The following is a 17,463-nucleotide window of genomic DNA, read 5'->3' on the forward strand; positions in this document are numbered from 1 at the left end:
CCCGGTCGTGCCACCGCGTGTAAATAGCCTGCCCCACCGGGGGCATTTTCATCATTTCACTCACAGGGGGTATAAAAGGGTTGCTCTCGTGGAGACAACCCTGGCCGGCTCCTCTCCCGCTCGCTCCGCCTCCTCCTTCCCACCCGCGCCTCCCTCTCCTCCTTCCCCGCCGCCACCCGGCCTCCTCCCCACCCGCGCCTCCCTCTCCTCCTTCCACCCCTCCGATCTGGCGCCGCCAAACCCTAACGCCCCGCCCCGGCCCCGGCTCCCACGGGAAGGAAGGAGGAATGGCGAGGCGAGGCAAAGGCGGCGGCGTATGGGACGCGACGCGGGCGGCGTGGCCCAGGGGGTCGGCCTCCTCCTCCCCTACGCCTCTCTCCTCTGCCCCAAGCGCATAGTCGCGCCGCTCCTCTTCCTCTCCCGCGTCCGTCCCGGGGGCGGCGGCGACTTGCAGGAAATGGGCGAGTCCCAGTAGGGGGGAGAGAGACAGGATGAGGGCCTCTCGCGCTCGCTTGTGACCCTCAGCCGTGGCTAGGGTTTCGGGCTGGGCATTGCCTTCGTCGCCGGCGCGGCTCTAGTGGACTCCGACGGCTCCTCTTCGTCTCCTCCCTCGCCCCCACGCGAGGCAAAGAAGAAACGAAGCACCTCACCTGGCTCCTCAGAACTCAGGCACTTTCGGCTGTCGGAACCACTTCTCTGGTAAGTAACTAGAGATACTTGAAGTAATTAGTAAGTTTGGTCCTTGCTTAGCCATATAATCATAGGACAAATACGTCGTGGTTGCAGTTGTTTGAATCCAGGTGATGTTTTTAGGTGCTTTGTGAAAATAGCTACAGTTTTCTGTCTGAGATGCGGATATTCGCTAGATTAGCAAATGCACATTTGATTATGATGTTATGTTGTGTTGTTAGCATGTAGAAATATTAGTATAAGCTCCGTAGAGAAGAAAAGCCACGAATTTGTAGGAGCTGGTTACATCATTTATTTGTGATGTTTATGGTTGTAGTGGTCGACGGCAACTATGTTCTCAAGACCGGTTCTGATGATTTGTATCTTTGTTGGTGCTCTGATAGAAAATGTGAAGGTTCTTCATGACCACAATGAGACATCAGTTTTGTTTACTTTTGAACATAATGAGTACATGTTGAAGGTTTGCTCGTCCCGCTTCCTCTATAGCCCGTATGAGCTTTAGTCGGAGCACTGCGTGTCGATGGTATATATATGTGGAACTACCAAAGGTCACAATCCTATATCATTTGTACTGTAGGATTATTTTTTATATGATATGTGCCTTGAATTGATCTTGGCTAACCACAATCTCTTGGGACAGATTGTTACATTGCCTGAGATATATGTATTTTGTCTTCAAGGCTTCAAGTGTGGTTAGCACAACATACAGAGACACTTTGGCAGTAGTGCAAAGGGGGTCTGGCTGCGTCTTTCAAGAGTGGTGTCAATAACGAGAGGCTTCTATGACAATGGAGGCAGCGACAAGCACATATACACTCTAGCTTTGAGGCACTAAATTGTGTATGTTCTGAACTTACATTAGAGCTTCACATATCATTATATCGTGAGTCAACAAAAAAATTGCATTGCAAAACTGTACGCTTTTCTCTCGACCGTTTGACATCTTAATCCTTTTAGGTTGGCATGGAAGTCTATGAGTGGATTTTTGTTATTGTGTTGAGCCATGCTTTGATCTATTAATTGGCCAATATTTGATGTCATATTTTCTTTAGATGCATCACTTGTAGTTGATTTCTATTAGTTGGCCATCATTTTTTTCTGGAGCCGTAATTCTGTTATAGCATTTCCCTGCCTTTTTTCTTTGAAAAACACCATTGATCAGAAACTGATTGTGCCAGCAAGATATTTAAGCATAGCTAGGATATTTATATTTTAGTTGGCAAGTAGTTCTGCCAGTTTTTGTGATTTATCTGTTATCTATTTCTTTCACCTTTTAATACTTTGAATATACTAGCACATATTGTTCGTTGCTTTGTAAAGTTAACTTTTGTAGGAACCTGATTTGCAAAGTTTAACTTTCTATAACAGTTTGGCGTGTTCCAACTAATCGATGCCCTGCTGGTCCTCTTCGTGTCTCTGGCAGTAGTACCACTTGCCATCCAGCGGTCAATGAGGTACAATGGCACAACTGACATAATCTCTGTTTTCCCCTTACATTAAATTTTTTGTTAGCTGTCACGTACTTATGGTCATGTACTTACTAATGCTTTGACCTGAGACTATAACCACTGTAGTTGTACCGCCTCGATGTAAGATGGCAGTAAAAGGCCTTTTGATTTTACCTTCGGCACTACAAGCAGCTAATAGATAGGCCCATTGCTTGTATGATGATAAGTTTTGACCACAAGAATGTTCTAACAAATCTTATCCTTGATTGCAGCTAAAAGAGAACTGACTAGGCCCCAGTCATCTCCGCCTCTGATGGTGCTCCTAGATGTGCTACACATCGCCTACTCGTCTCCTTGGCCGCTTCGGTGCCAGTGGCGTTCGTGCTCGTCGGCGGGACGGTGCAAGGCGCAACTCCGACGTGGTTCCTCGCCGGTTGGACGGCGTTCAGGCGCAACCCCGGCGCCCACTGAGTACTGCCTCGGCTACAACCTCCCTTGGTGAGCTCCATCTTCCCCTGCTCTGCTTCAGCTACTGTATGGGACATGGCCAGGGTCATGATGATTAGTTATGGCTGATATAGGCATGCTCTCGAGCAATCGAGGCACTTGTGGGTATTAATTTGGATCCTCCCTCGTTTCTTTCAGCCGTTTTGATCACGTTCTTATTTTAGTGGCTCTGTCCTTGGCTGGTCATTTATGATGAGTGATAACCAGGGCAGTTTCACCCTCGTAAGAACATATTGATCTGTGATCCATCCAGAAATAAGTCCCGCGGCAAGTTCCCTGGCTCCTCAGAGCTCGGGCACTTTCGCCCGTCGGGTTGATTTCCTGATGCAATTCTGGTCGTCGGATCTCGCTCCGGATTGATCTCGGCCGTTGGATCGAGGCTGAGCTCCTGTAGCAATGAAAAGTTACTCCCGCGGTGAGATATCTCATGCCACCGCGTGTGAATCACATGTCCCATCGGTCGGAAGCCACTCTTGCTAGGGCGATGATGATTAACCGGCGCTAAAATAAGTGTGCCTTTGAGCAGTCGAGGCACCTGTGGGTATCAAGTTGGATCCTCCCTCTTGTCTCTAGAATCCTTTTTGATCCTGTGATACTTGTTGTTGTCCTTGGATGGTCATTCTTGTTGAGTGATAACCAGGGCAGCTCTATTGTATAAACAGATTGATCTGGTGATAAGAGATAATGGGGGTAGGTTATATGATCGAGGAAAGGCGAATCTGAGCCCATTGTATAATAAAACTGCAGCTACCTCCCCTACTGTGTGTAATATTGAAGGCAAAACAGAACTTTTCATGTCTTGCTACTTTAAAATTCCAAAAGGTTCATTCTTCCTTTGTTGGTTACTTAACCATGACTTTTCTTTGCTTTGGTTCTGGTTGAGATACTAAAGGTTGTTTATATATGAAAAGAACAGACACTTACAGTTTTGTATGCCTCAATTGTAGCTTAGGATCTCGTGTTGTAGTGCTTTGCCTAATTAAGAATAACTCTAATCAATAATAGTGGTTCTTTCCTTCTGATTTGAACTGAGGGAGGGCCATTATTTCTTGATCTTAAGGTGACCCCCATTTTTTCTATGCCTCATGCTCATGCTGCTCTATGTTCCCTTTTAAAAATCCTGGCTGGCATGCCTCACCTCCACCTCTCGTGGCCCTGACCCAGGGTTTGATTGGCGAGCTCACTGCCGTCGGCCTTGGACGAGGAGATCCGGCATACACACAAGAAGGAGCTCCGCCTCTGCTGCCTCCGCACGCCCCAGGTATAGCAGATCCCCATCCCTGCCTTTTCTAATTTCCTCATTAATAATTTGTAGTGGTTGTAGTATCGGGGAGACAGTGGGTTCGTATGATATCATTTTTTTAATCCTGAAAGGAGCCTGTGCCGTTGAATGCTATAAAGAACATGATCAATTGGTTTCACAAGGAGATGAATATGGACTGGTTTAGGAAAAGAAAATATTTTGTATGTATGCATTGGTAATTGTTCCTCAAAAAGATGCTGGTTAAACTGAGTCATGTTTAGTATCTTGGTCTGTACCGTGCTTGATATCCTAATATTGAACGTGAACTTAAGATATGGAGTATTGGTTCTCCTGATCCTAACTTCACATTGGATGTGCTGTCAGGAAGGTGCATGGCAGATACGATCTCTAGAAAATGGTAGTTGTCACTTGGCTTCCATGGATGTGCTGTCAGGAAGGTGTATTCCTATGTAAAATGTGGCTTCTATGTATGCTGTACGAATTGTTTGATTATTATTGCTGTTGTGCTTTGCCTGGTTAATTTGATCTATTATTTGCTTTGTTTATTTACTGTTTTACAAGGCTAATTTAGTGCTTGGGGCTGCTATGTGTTTCCAGGTTACTAGCCAGTTTTCTAGCCGCCAAGGGCAGTACGAAGATGGCGTCAAGGCTCGGGCGTGTGGCCGTTGACGTGGAGCAAGCAGAGGAGGAGCGACTACTACCCCAACGGCAGCCTCTTCTCCCTTGTCCACGGCCAGTGCCTCTTCTCCATTGCTGGTTGCTTTGCTCCTTTTCTGTTGATGTACACTGAAATGAAATGAAATGAAATGTATGCACTGAAATGAAATGAATATACTCCATGACTGAACTAGGGGGTACTCACATAGTTAGGAAAATCTGAAGCACCTGTTAGTTTGTTGGCAAGCCATATACATCATAACTACGTACTTTTACCTGTCATGGAATTTGAATATAATTTTGTTTGTTGGTGCTCTTGGGTATATTTACACGAATCTGAAGGTGGTCATGATTCAGCTGACCAGTAGGCTTTTCTTCCATGTTCGGAGAAGAAAGAAGCTGGTAGATAGTATAGAACCAAAGTAGTCGATCCTATATTTACACAAATCTAAAGGTGGTCATGATTCAGCTGACCAGTAGTCTTTTTTTTCTGTGCTTAGAGAAAAAAGAAGCTGGTAGATAATAGAACCAAAGTAGTCGATCCTCTTGTGTACGTTTGTAAAACATAAATAGAATAGCTACTTCGTGACCTGAAGATTGCTGTCATGTTTTTGTGGGCTAGCTACACTGTCGCCAATACTTGCGAAACCACAAGATGATATACAGAATGCGTAAACACTAAAGATTGGGATTGCCTGGGCCTTACTCTAATGTACTAAAATCGTTACAAGTTGCGATTTAAAGGATCATGATGTATTACAGAAAAATCTTAAAATACTCATGACACTGTTAGTCAGGATCGAGATTTCTACATAATTACTATGTTTGTCCATATTGATTTGATTTTAGAGGGCACATATATATTTTGCTTCTGTCAGTATATTTTTGATGGCCATGCCCCCTGATTGTCAGTGTATATTTTGCTTCTATCACTATACTCTGCATAATATGTTTGGATGGGTGTTCTTATATGAGGTTTTTGTGGTAAGTAGTTAAATCACTCCTGCGGAGTGTATATCTATTTTTGACCTGGTTTGAAGAATGACCAACTGGATGGCTTCTGCAACTTTTGGTTCAATTCATGGGTAAATTAAATATGTAGTTGTGAAGTTTCATCTTGCAATTCAGAATGCGTTAATTGGATTATATGAACGATGATATGTATAAGGTTATTGGTCGAATGCCCTGTTGTTGGTTTAGCTTCTCAGTGTGTGACTAACAATCAGATCATCTTGGGGTGCCACCCCCCCCCCCCCCCCCCCCCCGCCCCTCATTGTCAGTGCATTCTGCTTCTGTCAGTACACTCTGCATAAGATATCTCCGTGCAACTAATCGAAGATCAAATCCTGCCATATTATGGTTAGACAGTAGCTTGAGGAAGGGAGAGGAAGAGGAACAACAGATCTGCAGTGTTTTATTTTATTAAGCATTTGCATTCTCAGGAGAACACCTCCTGTCCAGCCACTTCCATTTTCCCTCATTCTTACTGATGGGCACTCAATGGTGCTGATTGGCTTATGTGGTTATAGATGATGAGTATTAGCGTATTAGGAAAGCTTGTAGCAACATTATTTTGAGTAAGAGCTCAATCCATGTATGTTGTTTGCCATCTAATTTTAAATTCTTAACTGCAAGGAAGTTGTAGTGTACATATTGAATAATGTTTGTGCTTACATGTGTCCTTCTATTTGTTTTTATGTTGGTTGATCAAAGTGTAGGTCTGATCCAGTGACAACAACAATAGTGCAGGGTGCATGAGCAGGCCTACATATTCTCAAAAGAGCACGCCGTTGCCAACGACTGGAGAAGCGCCAGCCACCGAGTCGGACATCCACTTCGCCATTGTCGTCGTCCTCGCCCCGGCAACAGTTATTCTTCCAGCAAACATATACTCCCTCCGTTCCATATTAGTCGTTGAAGAAATGGATGTATCCAGACATATTTCAGTGCTAGATACATCCGTTTGAGCGACCACTAATATGGAACGGAGGGAGTATGTTTTTGTGTCTGTCGTTTGTAAGCTCATAAAGACAGCGAATCAAATCCGTGCTGCCTATATATATGTGTGCTGTTTTTTTTTTAAGGTTTTCTGATTATGAAAGGTAGGAGGCCCATATATAAATAGAGTGCACAAGCCAGATGTCTTCCCAGGCGTCTATCCTACCTTTTCAGATCCCCTACTCCAAATTGAACAGGGTTTTGTTGGTAGTTTGTGATTTTTTTTTGAAATAACGAATGAGTTCTAAAATCCTGAATTAAACTTGGCATTATCGCTTGACCAAAACGTTGGGACTAGCACCTCGCGCCAAGGCGCGATCCCGATCTAGTAAATAAGAGAGCACATCCGTAAAAACTTGATGTAGGTCGTGGTTGGAAATATATATTTTACGAATATTTCATAAGAATTTGAAATTTTAGAATACATGATTCCATCTGTGGTTAAAATATTGAAACGAAAAAACCTACCAATCATGATATCAGAAATAATTTGCTACCCATGATGGTAGCTACGCACGGACCTGATTTTTATCTTTAATTATTTTGGCAAATTATTTTAGACTATCAAAAATAAATCTATAATGAAAATATCGTGACTTTGGACCAGCCAGGCAAGCAATCAGGCAATGCCAAAAAGGCAAGCAAAAAGACGGAGAGAACTGACAAAAGTCCATTTCTACGCAACAAAAAGGCACTTGTGTCAAAAAGGTAATAAAAAATACAAACAGATGTGAGAAATGGTCATTTCTATACAAAAAAAAATGCACTTGTGCCAATGCCATAAAAAACCCGACACCTCATATATAAAAAAAGACACTTATTACAAAGGGTCTGTAGTTGCCACTATGTGGGCGTAGCTACCATCATGCATAGGAAATCGACTCTCATCATGATATTACCAGGTAACAAAGTTAATGTGCAACCGTTGTTCAATCTGCAATGGTTTAAAAGGCATATAATTGGAATTAGTGTCTAACCAATGTTGAGTTCCAAAGGGCCTAACTAAATTGATGAGCCAGTGGACAGACCTTCATATTGTTATGGTCAGGCTTTAGAAACTTGCAATTTTTATTGGTGTTAGAGAATCCAGTAAATTAATTAACAGTTCTTAGCTATAATCGGGGTCTCCATGAAAACTCCGTGAAAAAGGGAGACCCCGATTATAGCTAAGAACTTTTAGAGGATATCTCCCAAATCATAAGCTTGCTAATGTTTCATATGTGAAGTATTTGATTTGGTATGATTGAATCCGACCGATGTCTTTTAGAGGATATCTTTGCCCCCATAATTCCAACAACAACAACAAAAATGCACTCATACTCTTAAAAGGGACAGCCCGATGCATGTAACTTCTACTTGCGCAGGGTCCGGGAAAGGGTCCGACCACTTTAAATCTATAGTACACAACCTTTCCCAACATTTCTGTAAGAGGTTGTTTCCAAGGCAACAGCTTTACCACTCCGCCAAGGCTCCCCTTCGCACACATACTCTTAAAATAAACATTTTACATCTATTGCAATTAAATAAATTAGGGCAAGCTCAATGCCATAGGATTCAAATTGCCATGGCTCCAAAAGGTTTCCTTTGTCTCTCGGGCGATTAAGGCTTCCTTGTCTCCCGTCAACATCGCCGCAGATCTTCCTTGTCTCCTGTGGCCTTAGGGCCACTGAGACGCATTGGACCTTGACCCTTGCCAGCGGGAGCGCTCCTGCTCAATTGTTAGGTGTCTTTTTGTGTCGTTTAGTGTTTGTGCCCTGCTTAGGAAGGCGAGGCGGCGGCGGCTCTCTGAAGATGGAATAAGATTCTCCATGCCTAGCGTCCGTCTTGGCGATGTGTCTAGCATAGTCGGAGGGCACGTGGAGGTGTATATCAGGCAGATCTCACGGAATTAGGTTGGCGTTTATCTTCGGTGTATCTACTTGGATCTGGTCTTCATTCGTCTAGTTGGTGTGTGTATAGCTTAGATCCTTCCGATATACGCTTCTCTTCATCAGCGACGATTGTTGTTCTGACCCGCTGGGTCCTATGAGGCCTTAGCACGATGACTTTTTGATTGTCTACTATAACAAGCTTTGCGCAACTGCAGTGAGGAAAGGGTGATGATGGCGGCATGCCTTCGGCTCGCTCCAGTACTTGTGGTCGTCATTAGGTGGTCTATGACCAAATGCAATTTCTATTACTTCTGGTATTCTTTCGACTGCCATGACAATTGATAAAAAAAATCCCAAACAAATGACATGGCGCCACAATCTCTTTTTTTCATTTCTGGAATCCCGCAAACCAAAATTCCCGAATATATTTCACTCTATATACTTGCTATCTCAAATGTACACTTCGATTTTTCACTAGAGTTTTCAATAAGGCACAATCACATTGAAAATTATACACCAGTTATCTATACCTACTAATAAAGCAAGGTGTGTTTCTCCGAATTTTTTCATCCGCTCATCGATGTATAAATTTCTATCTGAGGTGGTACTAAATTTTTGTGCATCCATCTGCTAGAAAAGGAAAACAATTTTCGTACATGGGCCGCGCACGCAGTGGCCCGGCGAAGCCAACCCACTTATATGTCTGCACAGACAGCTGTGAAAGCCTATTTGCCGCACATAGCGTCAAATAGTGGGCGTTTGCATAGGACGCCCAAGACTGGGCCAGCCCATTTAATATTTTACGGTGTTCTGTTTCTATTTTTTCCTGTTCCTTTCTGTTTTTCTTTACTGATTCTTTTTTCCTTCCAATTTTAGATTATTTTTCCTTTTCTCCTAAATTCAAATCTTGAAAAAAATATTCAAAATTTCAAAAAAATCCCATATTTTAGAAAAAATGAATTTATTTTTTCCTCTCTTGTAAGATGGTCAAAACTTAAATTTTTCGTCCCCATTCCAAATGTGTTCAAAATTATTAAATGTTCCCAATTTTTAAATTTTCTTAGTATTACAAACAAAAATTCAAATAAGTTGTATTTTAAAAAAATATCCGAGGTGGTAGTAAATTTTTGTGCATCAGTCGGGACTTCCTATGGGACGCTCTCGACGTCAGAGTGTCGAGGTTTCGCATAGGGTGCGCCTCACCTGGGCCGGCCCAGAGTGGCACACGGTGGCAATTCGCATGGTGGAAAAATCGCCAAAAAAATGCGGGGCTAGTCCTGTGATTCCAACCTAGACTTGGCAGATATTAGCAAGCTGTGCTAGCCGCTCCTTCCATCGAACTTCTGTGCTATAGAAGCAGTGCGGCTCTTAAAGAAGGAAACGACAGTGGTGAAATCTAAACATTAATAATCCAGGCGTGCTACGAGTGAACCAAAATCGCTAGGCATTGTGACTAAAAATAGCAACCCAGTGCTTATGAACTATAAGTCGCACCAGACTTGAATATTTTTCGAAATTTCAAAACTTATTTTTTTGAAATATGTAAATATTTTTCAAAAGTGAAGCTTTTCAAATTTATGAACAAAATTTTCAAAACACAATCATTTCCTGAAAAAACGTGAACATTTTTTGAATTTCTCAACCATTTCTTGAAAAAAGGAAAAAAAATTGAAAAAGAGAACAATTTTTGACATTACAAACAATATTTAGAAAAACAGAAACATTTTCTTAAAAAAGGAACATCATTTGCAAATGCGAACTTTTTTCAAAATTATGGATAACTTTTCAAAGTGGAAACATTTTCCGAAAATTCCCAGTGCATTTCGGATAACTTTAAAAACATGAACATTTTTAAAATATGTGAAAAAACTTGGAAAAGCTGGAACATTTTTTTAAACCCAGAAACATTTTTTAATTTGTGAGATTTGTTTCAAAAGATGAACATTTTTCGGAAATATATACAATTGTTTAAAAATGCAAACATTTTTTAAAATTACAAAGAACGAAATGAACAAAACTCTTTCAATCCGTGAACAAAATGAACACGAACATTTTCGTAGTATGTGAACAAATTTGGAAATGCTGGAACATTTTTGGAGATTGTAGAACATTTTTTGAATTTATGATTACAAGTAAAAGTACGAACATTTTTTTCAAATTCTCCGAACATTTTCTAAATTTGCGAAACAGATTAATAAAAGCATGAACATACTGAAATTTGTGAACAAAATTTGAAAGTAGGAAAAAAATAAATATTTGCAAATGATGTTCCTTTTTTAAGAAATTTTTTCTGTTTTTCTAAATATTGTTTGTAATGTAGGAAAAAAATATAAATTGTATATATTTTTTCAAAAGTTCATAAAATCTGTGAAAGCCTATTTGCCGCATGTAGCGTCAAATAGAGGTTGTTTGCACAGGACGCTCAACACTGGGCCTGCCTCTTTAATTGTTTTTCTGTGTTCTGTTACTATTTTTCCCTGTTCCTTTCTATTTTCTTTACTGATTCTTTTTTCCTTCCAACTTTAGATTATTTTTCCTTTTCTCGTAAATTAAAATATTGAAAAATGTTCAAAATTTCCATAAAATCCCATATATTGGAAAAAATGAATTTTTTATTCCAATCCATTACAAAAACATGCTATTACAAAAAAATTCAAATAATTTGCATTTTAGAAAATATTCCAGATTGTAAAAATATTCATGTTTTAGTGAAATGCTCATAAATTCAAAATAATGTTCATGGTTAAAACACATTTTGTAAACTTGTTCTAAATGTTCAAAACATGTCCACACATTCAACAAATGTTCGTGTTTTTTCAGAAGGTTCATGTTGTCAAAAAATGTTTATGAATTTTTAAAAAAATCTACCTATTTCAAATGATGTTCGTCTTTTTCCAAAAGTGAACAAAATTTTCAAAGAATGGTTCTTTTTTGAAACTATTCAGGCTTAAAAAATTGTGCATGTTCCCAGAAATATTTGGCAATTCATAAATATTAATTTATTTTGAATCTGACACTATAGCATATTTTTAAACATTCGGGCTGGCCATTGGTTAGCAGGACCCATTTGTTCGAGTGGCTAGCAGCCTGTGGTCGAGTTTTTAAGATCGCGAGTTTGATCCTTCAACACATTTTTTTTAATTTATATCATGCCATACAAACATATGTCGTTTTGGTGCCTGCCAATGGGCCGACTCAGATGTGAACTGTTGTTCGTCCCACACGCTATTGTGGGGATTTTGTATGCACTAAATGCACGGTAAATGAAAATGGCTTAAATATAGCAAACAAGACCTGAATGGGCCAAAAAAAATCAAACCTTGGGTATATCGGTGATTGCTTACCGTGAATAGGCGGAACGATGAAGTCACCGACGATTGAAGTCCGAATTGTCGCGCCTCCTATTGGAAACTATGATCCTTCTTATGAGATGCTTTGGTTTCCAAGGTGCGAGCATCAAAACTAGTGCGAAACTTTACCAGAAATTTTCCATGGCGTCGTGGGAGCACGCCACGGTGGCACACCGATTTTCGGAATTTTCGGACTTTATATGCATTTCCTATGCTTGTTGGCTACAATTGAAATATATTGTAGGCACGTGCCAATAAAAAAGAATATGCTGGTTTGGCTCTATTTAAGAAGAACTGTGGGCACGTGAGGGTTGAAATAATTAAAAAGAATAAACCCTGATAAAGAAGGGACTGCCTGGTTATGCATGGATTATGATAATAAAATAGGATTTATGCATTTCAATTAGTAATCCATCTGGTTACGTTGTTGTAGGAGAGAATGGTCGAAGCAACCGTGCCCCAAAGGTCGCCGCGCAGCTCCAAATGAGAAGACATCCACAACCCCCACACGGAGGTGAACCTGAAGGAAACAAAAAACATGAGTTGGGTGGTCGCCGCCATGCCTACTAATGCCACCACTATCAACATCTCGCGGGACAAACATGACTCGCGAGAAGACCACAACTCCTCGCTCTGTCGCCCCACCACTGTGGATACCGTTTTTGGTGAACACATAATTTATCTCTCTCATTGCTTCTCGAAAAAATATCCCCCTAACAACGCACAGGCATATGTGCTAGTAAATATAATATATGTTCTAAATATTCCTATGTGTTCATTTTTTTTACCACGTCACACATGTGTTAAGCAATCCAAACTTGATAGTCATGTTTTCTGCAAAGCTCTTAAGAAATCAACTCGAGCTCCCATATAAACATATGGACCAAAAACATATTGCTCAAATTATCAGAAGTTAATTGTAAGGATGGTTAACTGAGAATTGTTTAAGACTTTTAGCAATTGTTTATTGTATGCGTTAGATGGACAAGCAACTTACATAATTCAAAGTGAAGTCTGAGTTTTTTTTAGAAATAGAACAAGAAGCGCCCGACTTTAAATTAATAAAGCCAACAAGGCCAAATAGCGTTAAGAGTGTTACAAACCAACAAAACTAAAGGAGCGTAAAAGAAACAGTTTGACATTACCTATCGCTACTCACAGATAAGTGCAAAGATAACTACAAAAGCTACTGATAAGCGCTACTTTGTTGTGTGTGAAGTAGTTTGGTCCTCCGGAGCATTTCCGCCGCCATGTCACTATCCTGCCTCTTCCCTAGAGGCCTTCACTGCTGAAAAAACATAGCCCATTTAAAATATAATTAGCAGAGTGTGAGGGAATAACATCCTCAATGGCCAATTTGTTGCGGCTAGTCCATAGCGCCCAAGCTAAGGCCTCAAAGGCTCCCCAAGCCAACTTACGATGTTGTCCATGCGAGTATTGAAGTAGCTTCAATAGTTAAGTCATGGATTTAGGATTCCACGAGGCCCCAAAGCAATCACACACGTAACTCCATAGAAAAGAGGCCGGTGCACGACGAAAAAGAATATGGTTGACGTCTTCTGATGCACCGCAAAGGGCACAAATCATGTTGCCCGGTCCATGACGTTTTTGAAGGTTGATCGCAAAGGGCAGACGGTCTAGCGCCGCGTAATACCAAAGGAAAATCCGCACACGAGGAGGAATACGCGAGGCCCAAAGGGCTTTAGCGTATCTATCTTTCGGGCCAGAAGACAACCTAGCATAAGTACATTTCACCGAGAAGTTTCCCAAGGCCTCCAAAGACCAAGAAACCTCTGAAAAACGCGGTACCAATGATCCGTGAAGGGAGGCGGCAAATCTATAGGGTGAAATATGAGAAGTTGCCTGACTGGTGTGCAGTCTGCGGGATGCTGGGCCATCAGTTTAAGGAGCACGGGAGCGGGATCCACCCTCCCTATGCACTGATTTTTAAGGATCTGAGGGCGTCGTGGGCCATGAGAACCGGCCGAGGACCTGGAGATGGAGCAGGCAGAAGGGGAGGAAGGAGAGGAGGCCGATCAGGCGGCCGGAGGCGCAGCGACCAGTACTCATCATACGATGGAGGCAATGGCTTTGAGGGGGCAGTAGTTTTAGAGAAAGATCTAGAGATGAGAGAAGTGGAACTAAACAGGAAGATAGGCTCAGAGTTGACAGGGAATCATCAGAAGCCACCGGCAGCAAACAGCTCGGTGACAACCCCAGCGTTGCCGAGCAATACGTTGGCTCTTCCTGCCCCATCGCTTCCACAGAGCCCGAGCACTAAGCAGGACCAGAAGAGGACAAAGCTGATCACAGATTCCGGGAAGCTTATCTCGGAGAAGAATGGAGTGCAAGGAAGTCTAGAGCAAAAGTTGGCGGGCCCCGAGGGGCACCGCCGAGTCCAATGAATGCTATATGTTGGAATTGTCGCGGCGCGGGCAAGGCCGCGACAGTTCCCGAGCTTCGCGACTTCGCGAGGCAATTTGCCCCTACCCTTCTATGTATTGTAGAGACACAGATAAAAGGAGATAGGGTAGAAGCTCTAGCTAGTACTTTTGGTTATGATAATGCTTATGCCATTGATAGTAATGGTAGGAGCGGTGGTATTGGTCTTTTCTGGAATAGTTCAATAAAAGTTGAAATTCTCGGCTACTCTGATTATCACCTAGATGTCTCAGTTGAGGAGAATGATCATGACAAGTGGAGGATGACTTGTGTCTATGGAGAAGCACAGACACACTTGCGGTATCAAACATGGGATGTGTTGAAAAATATTAGTACTTTGAGCACACTTCCTTGGTTGTGCTGGGGTGATTTCAACAAAGTTTTACGTCCAGATGAACACGAGGGAGTTGGACAACGCAGCAACGCTCAAATCCAGGCCTTTAGAGATGCTATAGATATTTGCATGTTGCTAGATTTGGGGTACAAAGGAAACTTTTGGACCTTCGAAAAGAAAGTTTCTGGAGGCACTTACACTCGCTGCGGGGTTGATAGAGCAATGGCAAATGCTGACTGGATGGCACGGTTCCCCTCTGCATCGATCACACATCTTACTGGTAGTACTTCAGACCACGCACCATTTCTCCTGGAGGTTGGGGATTCAAACCTTGAGCGAACAAATAGATCTTTCAAATATGAACTCATGTGGGAGCAACATGAAGGCCTCAAGCAGTTTGTGGCGGAGGGATGGATGGCCCAAGCACCATGCAATTCGGTGGAGCAGTTAAAACAGAAGCTACACAATTTGCCGCAGGGGTTAGATAGGGGGAGCAGAGATACCTTTGGGAGTGTGCGGAAGGAGATAAAGCAATTGAAGCGTGTTCTGGAGGAGTTACGAGGAGATCTTTTGAGGACTGCCCCGTCCCATGCTGAACTGAAAATAAACGAGCGGCTGGTTGAGATGTACCATAGGGAGGAGATCATGTGGCGTCAATGTGCTTGAATAAAGTGGTTATCGGAGGGCGACAAAAACACGAAATTCTTCCATCTTAGAGCCAGCCTTCGCGGAAAGAAAAACATGGTGAAAGCGCTTCAAAACTCCCTTGGGGTGATCGTTTCTGACCCGGGGGGATTGAGGGAGATGGTGAATTCCTTCTACCAGACTCTGTACGCCTCGGAGGGGGTCAAACAAGTGGAAGCGGTGCTGGCTCACGTCCTGCGGAAAATCACGGAGGAGATGAATGCCTCCCTATGTGCACCATACACTAATGAGGAGGTCAAAACAGCATTATTTCAGATGTTTCCGACGAAAGCCCCGGGACCGAATGGATATCCTGCTCACTTTTACCAGAGACACTGGGATATATGCGGTGAAGAGGTCACCAATATTGTTCTAAGGATAGTCCGAGGAGAAGAGTCTCCGAAGTGCATCAACAATAAAATTCTGGTTCTTATTCCAAAGGTAACAAGTCCATCTGTTTTGGCTCAATTTAGACCTATTAGTCTTTGCGATGTTCTATACAAGATAGCTTCGAAGGTTGTTGCAAATAGACTGAAGGTTATACTACCAGATATCATATCTGAGGAACAGTCAGTTTCGTGCCAGGAAGACAAATCACTGATAATATCATATGTGCTTATGAGTGTTTGCATTTTATGAAGCGGTCGAGATCAAAAGCTAATAGTTTCTGTGCTTTGAAGTTGGATATGTTGAAAGCCTATGACAGATTGGAATGGACCTATTTGAGGGCGATCATGACAAAACTTGGTTTTGCAGCGCAGTGGATCAACACAGTTATGGCAATGGTAACATCCGTTTCTTTTTCTGTTATGCTGAACAGAGAGAGACTTGAATCTTTCAAACCAACTAGAGGGATTCGGCAGGGAGACCCAATTTCCCCCTACTAGTTCTTGATTGCTGCAGAGGGCCTTTCGTGCCTCCTGAAATCCAGTTCTCAGTCATCATCTTTGACAGGTATTAAGGTGGCCCCCTCGGCGCCATCCATTAATCACCTTTTATTTGCAGATGACAGCCTGTTGCTGTTGGGGAACGTAGTAATTTCAAAAATTTCCTACGCACACGCAAGATCATGGTGATGCATAGCAATGAGAGGGGAGAGTGTGTCCACGTACCCTCGTAGACCGAAAGCGGAAGCGTTATGACAACGCAGTTGATGTAGTCGTACGTCTTCACGATCCGACCGATCCAAGTACCGAACGCACGGCACCTCCGAGTTCAGCACATGTTCAACTCGATGACGTCCCTCGAACTCCGATCCAGCCGAGCTTTGAGGGAGAGTAACGTCAGCATGACGGCGTGGTAACGATGATGATGTTCTACCGACGCAGGGCTTCGCCTAAGCACCGCTACGATATGGCCGAGGTGGAATATGGTGGAGGGGGCACCGCACACCGCTAAGAGATCAATGATCAATTGTTGTCTCTATGGGGTGCTCCCCTCCCCCGTATATAAAGGAATGGAGGAGGGGGAGGGCCGGCCCTCTCTATGGCGTGCCCTAGGGAAGTCCTACTCCCACCGGGAGTAGGATTCCCCCTTTCCTAGTAGAACTAGGAGCCCTTCCAAGTAGTAGGAGTAGGAGAGAAGGAAAGGGAAAAGAGAAGAGAAGGAAGGAGGGGGCGCCGCCCCTCCCCCTAGTCCAATTCGGACTAAGCCTTGGGGGGGCGCGCAGCCTCCCCTCTCTCTTTCCCCTAAAGGCCAATAAGGCCCATATACTCCCCGGCGAATTCCTGTTGTTGGGGAACGTAGTAATTTCAAAAAATTTCCTACGCACACGCAAGATCATGGTGATGCATAGCAACGAGAGGGGAGAGTGTTGTCCACGTACCCTCGTAGACCGAAAACGGAAGCGTTAGCACAACGCGGTTGATGTAGTCGCACGTCTTCACGATCCGACCGATCAAGTACCGAACGCACGGCACCTCTGAGTTCAGCACACGTTCAGCCCGATGACGTCCCTCGAACTCTGGTCCAGCCGAGTGTTGAGGGAGAGTTTCGTCAGCACGACGGCGTGGTGACGATGATGATGTTCTACCGACGCAGGGCTTCGCCTAAGCACCGCTACAGTATTATCGAGGTGGACTATGGTGGAGGGGGCACCGCACACGGCTAAAAGATCAAACGATCAATTGTTGTGTCCTTGGGGTGCCCCCCTGCCCCCGTATATAAAGGAGCAAGGGGGGAGGTGCGGCCGGCCAGGGAGGAGGTGCGCCAGGAGGAG

At 43.1% G+C, this 17,463-nt stretch overlaps 1 long non-coding RNA gene across 1 annotated transcript; it reads left to right on the top strand.

The window, feature by feature from the left end:
- The first annotated feature begins 1,222 nt into the window (after positions 1-1,222).
- LOC141025332 (uncharacterized) lies at positions 1,223-5,813 on the top strand. Its single transcript, XR_012186814.1, has 5 exons — positions 1,223-1,530; positions 2,059-2,144; positions 2,411-2,636; positions 3,810-3,906; positions 4,507-5,813. It is a non-coding gene; the product is annotated as an uncharacterized lncRNA (long non-coding RNA).
- The last annotated feature ends 11,650 nt before the right edge of the window (positions 5,814-17,463 follow it).

The sequence above is a fragment of the Aegilops tauschii genome, chromosome 1 (assembly GCF_002575655.3).
Source record: "Aegilops tauschii subsp. strangulata cultivar AL8/78 chromosome 1, Aet v6.0, whole genome shotgun sequence".
NCBI lineage: Eukaryota > Viridiplantae > Streptophyta > Magnoliopsida > Poales > Poaceae > Aegilops > Aegilops tauschii.